The 13,098-nt window shown below is 42.8% G+C and overlaps 1 long non-coding RNA gene across 3 annotated transcripts in view; it reads left to right on the forward strand.

Annotated features, from left to right (window-relative positions):
- The window catches only part of LOC119327973, a 15,799-nt gene extending 2,920 nt beyond the window's left edge, over positions 1 to 12,879 (forward strand). For all 3 annotated transcript variants that reach the window (XR_005158779.1, XR_005158778.1, XR_005158777.1), the window contains 2 exons: positions 12,667 to 12,762; positions 12,849 to 12,879. This is a non-coding gene — a long non-coding RNA (uncharacterized LOC119327973). The remainder of the gene's footprint in view (positions 1 to 12,666; positions 12,763 to 12,848) is intronic.
- Positions 12,880 to 13,098: the final 219 nt, after the last annotated feature.

Below are 13,098 nucleotides of genomic sequence, written 5' to 3' on the forward strand. Positions count from 1 at the left end.
GTAGATTTTTCTCCGTAGTTGTACCATTGGGGGTGCGGCGCTCTGAGTGTTTAATTCACCACACACACACTGGGAGGGGGGACACCGAGGTAGTTTTTGTAGGCGGGGTGCTAGGAGGCGGACGTTGGATGGGGGGAAATGTGGTAGGCCGGGTAGGGGATAGGAAGCAGATCTGCAGATGCCATTTTCGTGTAGGGGCGAGGTTGATATGCAGGGCAAGAGGGGATGGTTTTTGATGGCAATAGCATTTTTCCTCGGTGTAGTTTGCCCTAGAATTTTTTTGAACATCAGGTAATTTTTGGTAGGGCTCGAGATGGAAGTTGCCCCGCGCAAAGGGGCACGAGTTGCTGCATATGTAATTTGAGGAACTACTAGGCAGAGGACACGACTGGAGCGCCTCTGAAAAATGCCAAAACTTGCCCAACATCTAAGACTGAAGTTGGCATAGATGCATGGTGTGAGTTGCCCAAGGATGTTTTTAACTTGCCTAGCAATCGCCTTGTAGTTGCCTCAAAATCATGCAAACTTGCCATCTTTTTTCAGTATATACTTATTAGATGATAGATTGTTGTTATATCGATATGCGTTACATATGCTATTCATTATATACTCAGATGGTAGACTTGCCCAACATCTGAGAAGTTTGTACATGCCTAAAAACCTCATTACTTGCCTAAAGTTTTTTCCAGTGATGGCGGTAAAACTAGCATGCACTAAAAAATACATACTCCCTCCGTCCCACAATATAAGAGGTTTTTGCATCAAAAACCACTTATACTATGGGGCAGAGGGAGTAGAAAGGAAAGCGGTGATGTACAAACATATGGATATAGTAGCATAGGAAGAAAAAAGAACAATCATTAATGGTTGCTAGATGTGAGAGAGGGTCTAGTTCCTGTTTTGTGAAATGAGTTATTTGCCAGATCTCCGTCCTACCATGGAGTATGGCCTTTTCTGTGTTTTGTCCATTTTTCAACTTTGGCTAACCAGTGCTTTGTAGTTGCCTCAAAATGATGCAGAACTTGCCATTTTTTCATTTATATACTCAATAATATATTGTTTGCTACAAGGGGGCCTCCATCTTTACTGAACATGATAGGCAACTGCACACATCTAGACGAGGCAATTTTGATACACACATATCAAGCAACTTAATACAATTGAAATCAAATACTAGTTTTTCCCACTGTTCTGATAGTTCAGAAAACATAGACATCAAGGTTAGGCAACTCCACATAGCTATACTAGCCAATTGGTACTCACAAATCAAGCAACTTAAAGAAACTGAAGTCAATCAAATATTTAAAATGCAGAGAAAAGTCGGGTAAGTGACATCTTAGGCACACATTTTAGGGGGATAGGAAGGGGGATTGGGTGGCAGACAATTTGTGTATGTGGAAACACAAAACTCATAATTTTTTTCTAAACAACAGGCAAGTCACGCATAAAACTCTAGCAAGTCCCCCATAGTTTTCTAGCAAGTCACATACAAGACCACGGTAGCTTTCTTTGTTACGCAAACCATGGCAAACCCCTTTGTCTTTTCCTTTTTTTGTAGGACCCACCTAAAACATCTCAAAGCTATCCAAGGAATGCCTAAGTAAGAAACCTCCACCAGCTACTCACATGTAATCTTCATACCCTTCCCCTGGAAATTAGTTGCTTACTATCTAGAGAGAAATCAATCGTGTGTGATTACTTATTGTACTAAACTTGCTTAAGAAAACCTAGGCACTTGCCTACAGTTTCTTTTCAGTGAGGACCGTAAAACTGAATAAGAGCCTAGTATACTAGTGATTGGCAGGAAATCAGTTGCTCACGACCAGCGTGCACGAGCACGAAGTTGCTTAATGGCAGAACTGGGGTTGCTTAAAACAACTCAGCTAGATGTTTGTGTTGGGGAACGTAGTAATTTTAAAAAAAATCCTACGGACACGCAAGATCATGGTGATGGATAGCAACGAGAGGGGAGAGTGTTGTCTACGTACCCTCGTAGACCGAAGCGGAAGCGTTAACGCAACGTAGAGGAAGTAGTCGTACGTCTTCCCGGTCCAACCGATCCAAGCACCGTTACTCCCGAGTTCTTGGCACACGTTCAGCTCGATGACGCTCCCCGGGCTCCGATCCAGCAAAGCTTCGGGGAGGAGTTCCGTCAGCACGACGGCGTGGTGACGATCTTGATGTTCAACCGTCGCAGGGCTTCGCCTAAGCACCGCTACAATATGACCGAGGTGTAATATCGTGGAGGGGGGCACCGCACACGGCTAAGGAACAATCACGAAGATCAACTTGTGTGTCATGGGGTGCCCCTTGCCCCCGTATATAAAGGGGCAAGGGGGAGGGGGCGGCCGGCCTAGGAGGGGGCGCGCCAAGGGGAGTCCTACTCCCACCGGGAGTAGGACTCCCTCCTTCCTTGTTGGAGTAGGAGAAGGGGAAAGAGGGGGAGAGGAAGAAGGAAAAGGGGGCTGCGCCCCTTGTCCAATTCGGACCAGAGGGGGGGCGCAGGCCTCCTTCCTTTTGGCCTCTTTCCTCTATTCCCGTTTGGCTCAATAAGGCCCATATACTCCCCGGCGAATTCCCGTAACTCTCCGGTACTCCGAAAAATACCCGAATCACTCGGAACCTTTCCGATGTCCGAATATAGTCGTCCAATATATCGATCTTTACGTCTCGATCATTTCGAGACTCCTCGTCATGTCCCCGATCTCATCCGGGACTCCGAACTCCTTCGGTACATCAAAACTCATAAACTCATAATATAACTGTCATCGAAACCTTAAGCGTGCGGACCCTACGGTTCGAGAACAATGTAGACATGACCGAGACACGTCTCCAGTCAATAACCAATAGCGAAACCTGGATGCTCATATGGGCTCCTACATATTCTACGAAGATCTTTATCGATCAGACCGCATAACAACATACGTTGTTCCCTTTGTCATCGGTATGTTACTTGCCCGAGATTCGATCGTCGGTATCCAATACCTAGTTCAATCTCGTTACCGGCAAGTCTCTTTACTCGTTCCGTAATACATCATCTCACAACTAACTCATTAGTTGCAATGCTTGCAAGGCTTATGTGATGTGCATTACCGAGAGGGCCCAGAGATACCTCTCCGACAATCGGAGTGACAAATCCTAATCTCGAAATACGCCAACCCAACATGTACCTTTGGAGACACCTGTAGAGCACCTTTATAATCACTCAGTTACGTTGTGACGTTTGGTAGCACACAAAGTGTTCCTCCGGTAAACGGGAGTTGCATAATCTTATAGTCATAGGAACATGTATAAGTCATGAAAAAAGCAATAGCAACATACTAAACGATCGGGTGCTAAGCTAATGGAATGGGTCATGTCAATCAGATCATTCAACTAATGATGTGATCCCATTAATCAAATCACAACACATGTCTATGGTTAGGAAACATAACCATCTTCGATTAACGAGCTAATCAAGTAGAGGCATACTAGTGACTCGGTTTGTCTATGTATTCACACATGTATTATGTTTCCGGTTAATATAATTCTAGCATGAATAATAAACATTTATCATGATATAAGGAAATAAATAATAACTTTATTATTGCCTCTAGGGCATATTTCCTTCAGTTTGCTGCTTTTCTTTTAAAATTTTACCACATATGTTGTACAAAGCAAACTAAATTCATAAGAGACAAATGAGTTGCTTACCCTTTTTCCACCTTTTTTTATTTTGCTTAAAAGTGCCCCAGTAGTTGCCCACATGGTGATGCATAGTTACAAAAGAGGAGAGTGTTGTCTACGTACCCTCGTAGACCGAAAGCGGAAGCGTTAACACAATGCGGTTGATGTAGTCGTACGTCTTCACGGCCCGACCGATCAAGCACCGAAACTACGGCACCTCCGAGTTCTAGCACACGTTCAGCTCGATGACAATCACCGGACTCTAATCCAGTAGAATGTCGGGGAAGAGTTCCGTCAGCACGACGGCGTGGTGACGATCTTGATGTTCTACCATCGCAGGGCTTCGCCTAAGCACCGCTACAATATTATCGAGGATTATGGTGGAAGGGGGCACCGCACATGGCTAAGAGATTAATGATCAATTGTTGTGTCTTTGGGGTGCCCCTTGCACCCGTATATAAAGGAGCAAGGAGGAGGAGGCCGGCCCTAGGAGGGGGCGCGCCAAGTGTGGAGTCCTACTAGGACTCCCTAGTCCTAATAGGATTCCACCTCCCATATGGAATAGGAAAAGAGGAAGGGAAAAGGAGAAGGAAGGAAGGGGGCGTCCCCCTTCCCTAGTCCAATTCGGACCAGACCAAGGGGAGGGGTGCGGCAACCCTTGAGGCCCTTTTCCTTCTTTCCCGTATGGCCCAATAAGGCCCAATACGTATTCCCGTAACTCTCCGGTACTCCGAAAAATACCCGAATCATTCGGAACCTTTCCGATGTTCGAATATAGTCGTCCAATATATCGATCTTTACGTCTCGACCATTTAGAGACTCCTCGTCATCTCCCCGATCTCATCCGGGACTCCAAACTCCTTCGGTACATCAAAACTCATAAACTCATATATAACTGTCATCGAGAACAATGTAGACTTGACCAAGACACGTCTCCGGTCAATAACCAATAGCGGAACCTGGATGCTCATATTGGCTCCCACATAATCTAAGAAGATCTTTATCAGTCAGACCGCATAACAACATACGTTGTTCCCTTTGTCATCGGTATGTTACTTGCCCGAGATTCGATTATCGGTATCTCAATACCTAGTTCAATCTCGTTACCGGCAAGTCTCTTTACTCGTTCCATAATACATTATCCTACAACTAACTCATTAGTTGCAATGCTTGCAAGGCTTAAGTGATGTGCATTACCGAGAGGGCCCAGAGATACCTCTCCGACAATCGGAGTGACAAATCCTAATCTCGAAATACGCCAACCCAACAAGTACCTTCGGAGACACCTGTAGAGCACCTTTATAATCACCCAGTTGCGTTTTGACGTTTGGTAGCACACAAAGTGTTCCTCCGGTAAACAGGAGTTGCATAATCTCATAGTCATAGGAACATGTATAAGTCATGAAGAAAGCAATAGCAACATACTAAACGATCGGGTGCTAAGCTAATGGAATGGGTCATGTTGATCACATCATTCTCCTAATGATGTGATCCCATTAATCAAATCACAACACATGTCTATGGTTAGGAAACATAACCATCTTCGATTAACGAGCTAGTCAAGTAGAGGCATACTAGTGACGTTTGGTTTGTCTATGTATTCACACAAGTATTATGATTCCGGATAATACAATTCTAGCATGAATAATAAACATTTATCATGATATAAGGAAATAAATAATAACTTTATTATTGCCTCTAGGGCATATTTTCTTCAGTCTCCCACTTGCACTAGAGTCAATAATCTAGTTCACATCGCCATGTGATTTAACAGCAATAGTTCACATCACCATGTGATTAACACCCATAGTTCACATCGATATGTGATCAACACCCAAAGGGTTTACTAGAGTCAGTAATCTAGTTCACATCGCTATGTGATTAACACCCAAAGAGTACTAAGGTGTGATCATGTTTTGCTTGTGAGAGAAGTTTAGTCAACAGGTCTGCCACATTCAGATCCGCATGTATTTTGCAAATTTCTATGTCAACAATGCTCTGCATGGAGCTACTCTACCTAATTGCTCCCACTTTCAATATGTATCCAGATTGAGACTTAGAGTCATCTGGATCAGTGTCAAAACTTGCATCGACGTAACCCTTTACGACGAACCTTTTGTCACCTCCATAATCAAGAAATATATCCTTATTCCACTAAGGATAATTTTGACCGCTGTCCAGTGATCTACTCCTAGATCACTACTGTACTCCCTTGCTAAACACAGTGCAGGGTACAATAGTTCTGGTACACAGTATGACATACTTTATAGAACCTATGACTGAGGCATAGGGAATTACTTTCATTCTCTTTCTATCTTCTGCCGTGGTCGGGCTTTGAGTCTTTACTCAACTTCACACCTTGTAACACAGGCAAGAACTCTTTCTTTGACTGTTCCATTTTGAACTACTTCAAAATCTTTTCAAGGTATGTACTCATTGAAAAAACATATCAAGCGTCTTGATCTATCTCTATAGATTTTGATGCTCAATATGTAAGCAGCTTCACCGAGGTCCTTTCTTTGAAAAACTCCTTTCAAACACTCCTTTATGCTTTGCAGAATAATTCTACATTATTTCCGATCAACAATATGTCATTCACATATACTTATCAGAAATGTTGTAGTGCTCCCACTCACTTTCTTGTAAATACAGGCTTCACCAAAGTCTGTATAAAACTATATGCTTTGATCAACTTATCAAAGCGTATATTCCAACTCCGAGATGCTTGCACCAGTCCATAGATGGATCACTGGAGCCTGCATATTTTGTTAGCACCTTTAGGATTGACAAAACCTTCTGGTTGCATCATATACAACTCTTCTTTAAATCCATTAAGGAATGTAATTTTGTTTATCCATTTGCCAGATTTCATAAAAATGCGGCAATTGCTAACATGATTTGGACAGACTTAAGCATCGCTACGAGTGAGAAAATTTCATCGTAGTCAACACCTTGAACTTTGTCAAAAACCTTTTTTAACAAGTCTAGCGTTGTAGATAGTAACACTACTATCAGCGTCCGTCTTCCTCTTGAAGATCCATTTATTCTCTATGGCTTGCCGATCATCGGGCAAATCCATCAAAGTCCATACTTTGTTCTCATACATGGATCATATCTCAGATTTCATGGCCTCAAACCATTTCGCGGAATCTGGGCTCATCATCGCTTCCTCATAGTTTGCAAGTCCGTCATGGTCTAGTAACATGACTTCCAGAACAGGATTACCGTACCACTCTGGTGCGGATCTCACTCTGGTTTACCTACGAGATTCGGTAGTAACTTGATCTGAAGTTACATGATCATCATCATTAGCTTCCTCATTAATTGGTGTAGTAGTCACAAGAATAGATTTCTGTGATGAACTACTTTCCAATAAGGGAGAAGATACAATTACCTTATCAAGTTTTCTACTTTCCTCCTACTCACTTCTTTCGAGAGAAACTCCTTCTCTAGAAAGTTTCCGAATTTAGCAACAAAAGTCTTGCCTCCGGATCTGTGATAGAAGGTGTATCCAATAGTTTCCTTTGGATATCCTATGAAGACGCACTTCTCCGATTTAGGTTTGAGCTTATCAAGTTGAAACTTTTTCACATAAGCATTGTAACCTCAAACTTTAAGAAACTACATCTTAGGTTTCTTGCTAAACCATAGTTCATACGGTGTCATCTCAAATGGCTTTAGATGGTGCCCTATTTAACGTGAATGTAGCTGTCTCTAATGCATAACCCCAAAACAATAGCGGCAAATCTGTAAGAGACATCATAGATCGCACCATATCAAATAAAGTACGATTACGACGTTTGAACACACCATTACACTGTGGTATTCCAGGTGGAGTGAGTAGTGAAACTATTTCACATTGTTTTAACTGAAGACCAAACTCGTAATTCAAATACTCTTCTCCACGATCAGATCGTAGAAACTTATATTTTCTTGTCACGATGATTTTCCACTTCACTCTGAAATTCTTTGAGCTTTTCAAATGTTTCAGACTTATGTTTCATCAAGTAGATATACTCATATCTGCTCAAATCATCTGTGAAGGACAGAAAATAATGATACCCGCCGCGAGCCTCAACACTCATTGGACTGCATACATCAGTATGTATTATTTCCAATCAAGTTTGTTGCTCGCTCCATTGTTCCGGAGAACGGAGTCTTAGTCATCTTGCCCATGAGGCATGGTTCGCAAGTACCAAGTGATCCATAATCAAGTGGTTCCAAAAGTCCATAAGTATGGAGTTTCTTCATGCGCTTTACACCAATATGACCTAAACGGCAGTGCCACAAATAAGTTGCACTATCATTATTAACTTCGCATCTTTTGGTTTCAATATTATGAATATGTGTATCACTACGATCGAGATCCAATGAACTATTTTCATTGGGTGTGTAACCATATAAGGTTTTATTCATGTAAACAGAACAACAATTTATTCTTTTACTTAAATGAATAACCGTATTACAATAAATAATGATCAAATCATATTCATGCTCAACGCAAACACCAAATAACACTTATTTAGGTTCAACACTAATCCCGAAAGTATAGGGAGTGTGTGATGATGATGATATCAATCTTGGAACCACTTCCAACACATATCGTCACTTCACCCTTAACTAGTCTCTGTTCATTCTGCAACTCCCGTTTCGAGTTACTACTCTTAGCAACTGAACTAGCATCAAATACCGAGGGGTTGCTATAAACACTAGTAAAGTACACATCAATAACATGTATATCAAATATACTTATGTTCACTTTGCCATCCTTCTTATCCGCCAATCACTTGGGGTAGTTCCGCTTCCAGTGACCAGTCCCTTTGAAGTAGAAGCACTTAGTCCCAGGCTTAGGGCCAGACTTGGGCTTCTTCACATGAGCAACAACTTGCTTGCTGTTTTTCTTGAAGTTCCCCTTTTTTCCTTTGCCCTTTTCTTGAAACTAGTGATCTTGTCAACCATCAACACTTGATGCTCTTTCTTGATTTCTACCTCCATCGATTTCATCATCATGAAAAGCTCGGGATTCATTTTCGTCATCCCTTGCATACTATAGTTCATCACGAAGTTCTACTAACTTGGTGATGGTGACTAGAGAATTCTGTCAATCACTATCTTATCTGGAAGATTAACTCCCACTTGATTCAAGCGATTGTAATACCCAGACAATCTGAGCACATGCTCACTAGTTGAGCGATTCTCCTCCATCTTTTAGCTATAGAACTTGTTGGAGACTTCATATCTCTCAACTCGGGTATTTGCTTGAAATATTAACTTCAACTCCTGGAACATCTCATATGGTCCATGACGTTCAAAACGTCTTTGAAGTCCCGATTCTAAGCCGTTAAGCATGGTGCACTAAACTATCAAGTAGTCATCATATTTAGCTAGCCAAACGTTCATAATGTCAGCATCTGCTCCTGCAATAGGTCTGTCACCTAGCGGTGCATCAAGGACATAATTCCTCTGTGCAGCAATGAGGATAAACCTCAGATCACGGATCCAATCCGCATCATTGCTACTAACATCTTTCAACACAATTTTCTCTAGAAACATATCAAAATAAACACAGGGAAGCAACAACGCGAGCTATTGATCTACAGCATAATTTGCAAAATACTACCAGGACTAAGTTCATGATAAATTTAAGTTCAATTAATCATATTACTTAAGAACTCCCACTTAGATAGACATCCCTCTAATCCTCTAAGTGATCACGTGATCCAAATCAACTAAAACCATGTCTGATCATCACGTGAGATGGAGCAGTTTCATTGGCGAACATCACTATGTTGATCATATCTACTATATGATTCACGCTCGACCTTTCGGTCTCCGTGTTCCGAGGCCATATTTTTATATGCTTGGCTCGTCAAGTATAACCTGAGTATTCCGCGTGTGCAACTGTTTTGCACCCGTTGTATTTGAACGTAGAGCCTATCACACCTGATCATCACGTGGTGTCTCAGCACGAAGAACTTTCACAACGGTGCATACTCAGGGAGAACACTTCTTGATAATTAGTGAGAGATCATCTTAAAATGCTACCGTCAACCTAAGAAAAATAAGATGTATAAAAGATAAACATCATATGCAATCAAAATATGTGACATGATATGGCCATCATCATCTTGCACCTTCGATTTCCATCTCCAAAGTACTGTCATGATCTCTATCATCACCGGCATGACACCATGATCTCCATCATCTTGATCTATATCAATGTGTCGTCACGTGGTCTTCTCGCCAACAATTGCTCTTGCAACTATTGCTATCGCATAGCGATAAAGTAAAGCAATTATTGGACGCTTGCATCTTATGCAATAGAGAGACAACCATAAGGATTTTGCCAGTTGTTGATAACTTCAACAAAACATGATCATCTCATACAACAACTTATATCTCATCACGTCTTGACCATATCACATCACAACATGCCCTGCAAAAACAAGTTAGACGTCATCTACTTTGTTGTTGCAAGTTTTACGTGGCTGCTACGGGCTTAGCAAGAACCGTTCTTACCTACGCATCAAAAACCACAACGATAGTTTGTCAAGTTGGTGTTGTTTTAACCTTCGCAAGGACCGGGCGTAGCCACACTCGGTTCAACTAAAGTTGGAGAAACTGACACCCGCCAGCCACCTGTGTGCAAAGCACGTCGGTAGAACCAGTCTCGCGTAAGCGTACGCGTAATGTCGGTCCGGGCCGCTTCATCCAACAATACCGCCGAACCAAAGTATGATATGCTGGTAAGCAGTATGACTTATATCGCCCACAACTCACTTGTGTTCTACTCGTGCATATGACATCTACGCATAAAACCTAGGCTCGGATGCCACTATTGGGGAACGTAGTAATTTCAAAAAAATTCCTACGCACACGCAAGATCATGGTGATGCATAGCAACGAGAGGGGAGAGTGTTGTCTATGTACCCTCATAGACCGAAGCGGAAGCGTTGACGCAACGTAGAGGAAGTAGTCGTACGTCTTCTCGGTCCAACCGATCCAAGCACCGTTACTCCGGCACCTCCGGGTTCTTGGCACACGTTCAGCTCGATGACGCTCCCCAGGCTCCGATCCAGCAAAGCTTCGGGGAGGAGTTCCGTCAGCACGATGGCGTGGTGACGATCTTGATGTTCAACCGTCGCAGGGCTTCGCCTAAGACCCGCTACAATATGACCGAGGTGTAATATCATGGAGGGGGGCACCGCACACGGCTAAGGAACGATCACGAAGATCAACTTGTGTGTCATGGGGTGCCCCCCTGCCCCCGTATATAAAGGAGCAAGGGGGAGGGGGCGGCCGGCCTAGGAGGGGGCGCGCCAAGGGGAGTCCTACTCCCACCGGGAGTAGGACTCCCTCCTTCCTTGTTGGAGTAGGAGAAGGGGAAAGAGGGGGAGAGGAAGAAGGAAAAGGGGGCTGCGCCCCTTGTCCAATTCGGACCAGAGGGGGGGGGGCGCAGGCCTCCTTCCTTTTGGCCTCTTTCCTCTATTCCTGTATGGCCCAATAAGGCCCATATACTCCCCCGCGAATTCCCGTAACTCTCTGGTACTCCGAAAAATACCCGAATCACTCGGAACCTTTCCGATATCCGAATATAGTCGTCCAATATATCGATCTTTACGTCTCGATTATTTCGAGACTCCTCGTCATGTCCCCGATCTCATCCGGGACTCCGAACTCCTTCGGTACATCAAAACTCATAAATTCATAATATAACTGTCATCGAAACCTTAAGCATGCGGACCCTACGGTTCGAGAACAATGTAGACATGACCGAGACACGTCTCCAGTCAATAACCAATAGCGGAACCTGGATGCTCATATTGGCTTCTACATATTCTACGAAGATCTTTATCGGTCAGACCGCATAACAACATACGTTGTTCCCTTTGTCATCGGTATGTTACTTGCCCGAGATTCGATCGTCGGTATCCAATACCTAGTTCAATCTCGTTACCGGCAAGTCTCTTTACTCGTTCCGTAATACATCATCTCACAAATAACTCATTAGTTGCAATGCTTGCAAGGTTTATGTCATGTGCATTACCGAGAGGGCCCAGAGATACCTCTCCGACAATCGGAGTGACAAATCCTAATCTCGAAATACGCCAACCCAACATGTACCTTTGGAGACACCTGTAGAGCACCTTTACAATCACCCAGTTACGTTGTGACGTTTGGTAGCACACAAAGTGTTCCTCCGGTAAACGGGAGTTGCATAATCTCATAGTCATAGGAACATGTATAAGTCATGAAGAAAGCAATAGCAACATACTAAACGATCGGATGCTAAGCTAATGGAATGGGTCATGTCAATCAGATCATTCAACTAATGATGTGATCCCGTTAATCAAGTAACAACTCTTTGTTCATGGTTAGAAAACATAACCATATTTGATTAACGAGCTAGTCAAGTAGAGGCATACTAGTGACACTCTGTTTGTCTATGTATTCACACATGTATTATGTTTCCGGTTAATACAATTCTAGCATGAATAATAAACATTTATCATGATATAAGGAAATAAATAATAACTTTATTATTGCCTCTAGGGCATATTTCCTTCAGTTTGCTGCTTTTCTTTTAAAATTTTACCACATATGTTGTACAAAGCAAACTAAATTCATAAGAGACAAATGAGTTGCTTACCCTTTTTTCACCTTTTTTTATTTTGCTTAAAAGTGCCCCAGTAGTTGCCCACATTTTTCCCCACATCTTTTTAGTTCTAACATGCATGATCACACATGAGTTGCTCGCTCTTAACACGAATTTTGCTTAAAACAAAGCTTAGAAGTTGTTTCTTTTTTGTTCTGTTTTTCAATACACCTTTTTCTAGTCCCAAAGCAACCTAAAAATACAGCAGTCGATACATGAAAAAAATGAAAAACAGACGTTGTGGTTCATGTCCTGCCAAGAGTTGCTTGCTGTTAATACCTGATTTGCTTATAAAATCCACTATAGTTGCTCACTTTCTGTTTTTGTTTTCTATTTTGCAACAGGAGCAGCACAACAACCATACTTGTTGCTCATGGATCTGGGAAAAACAAGGGAGAACACTGCGAGGAAGAAGGTGCAATCAGATATGAAAAAACAAGGTGAGAAAATCACACCTCCCATCTCTTCTTACTTTGTCTGTATATTGGTAGATTCTTCTTTCAGTTTTTAAGCTTCAATGGGGCAGCCATTGCAGGGTCCCTCCGATTTTGGGGGAGAAGAAGAAGGGCGTGGGGGTAGGTGAGGAGAGGGAAAGGGGGGCGTTGGGCGCAGGGGTACGTCAGGCAAGCTACACTTCCTATTTGATGACCGGCGTTGATCAAGCACGTGATGGGAGAGCTGAAGAAAAGCGTGCGAGCTGAAGGAAAGCATGGGAGCGGGAGAAAAGCGTGGGCCTTCCTACTTTCCAAATCTGGATCGGGGGACCAAAACATGCC

This window comes from Triticum dicoccoides, chromosome 7A (assembly GCF_002162155.2).
Source record: "Triticum dicoccoides isolate Atlit2015 ecotype Zavitan chromosome 7A, WEW_v2.0, whole genome shotgun sequence".
Taxonomy (NCBI): domain Eukaryota; kingdom Viridiplantae; phylum Streptophyta; class Magnoliopsida; order Poales; family Poaceae; genus Triticum; species Triticum dicoccoides.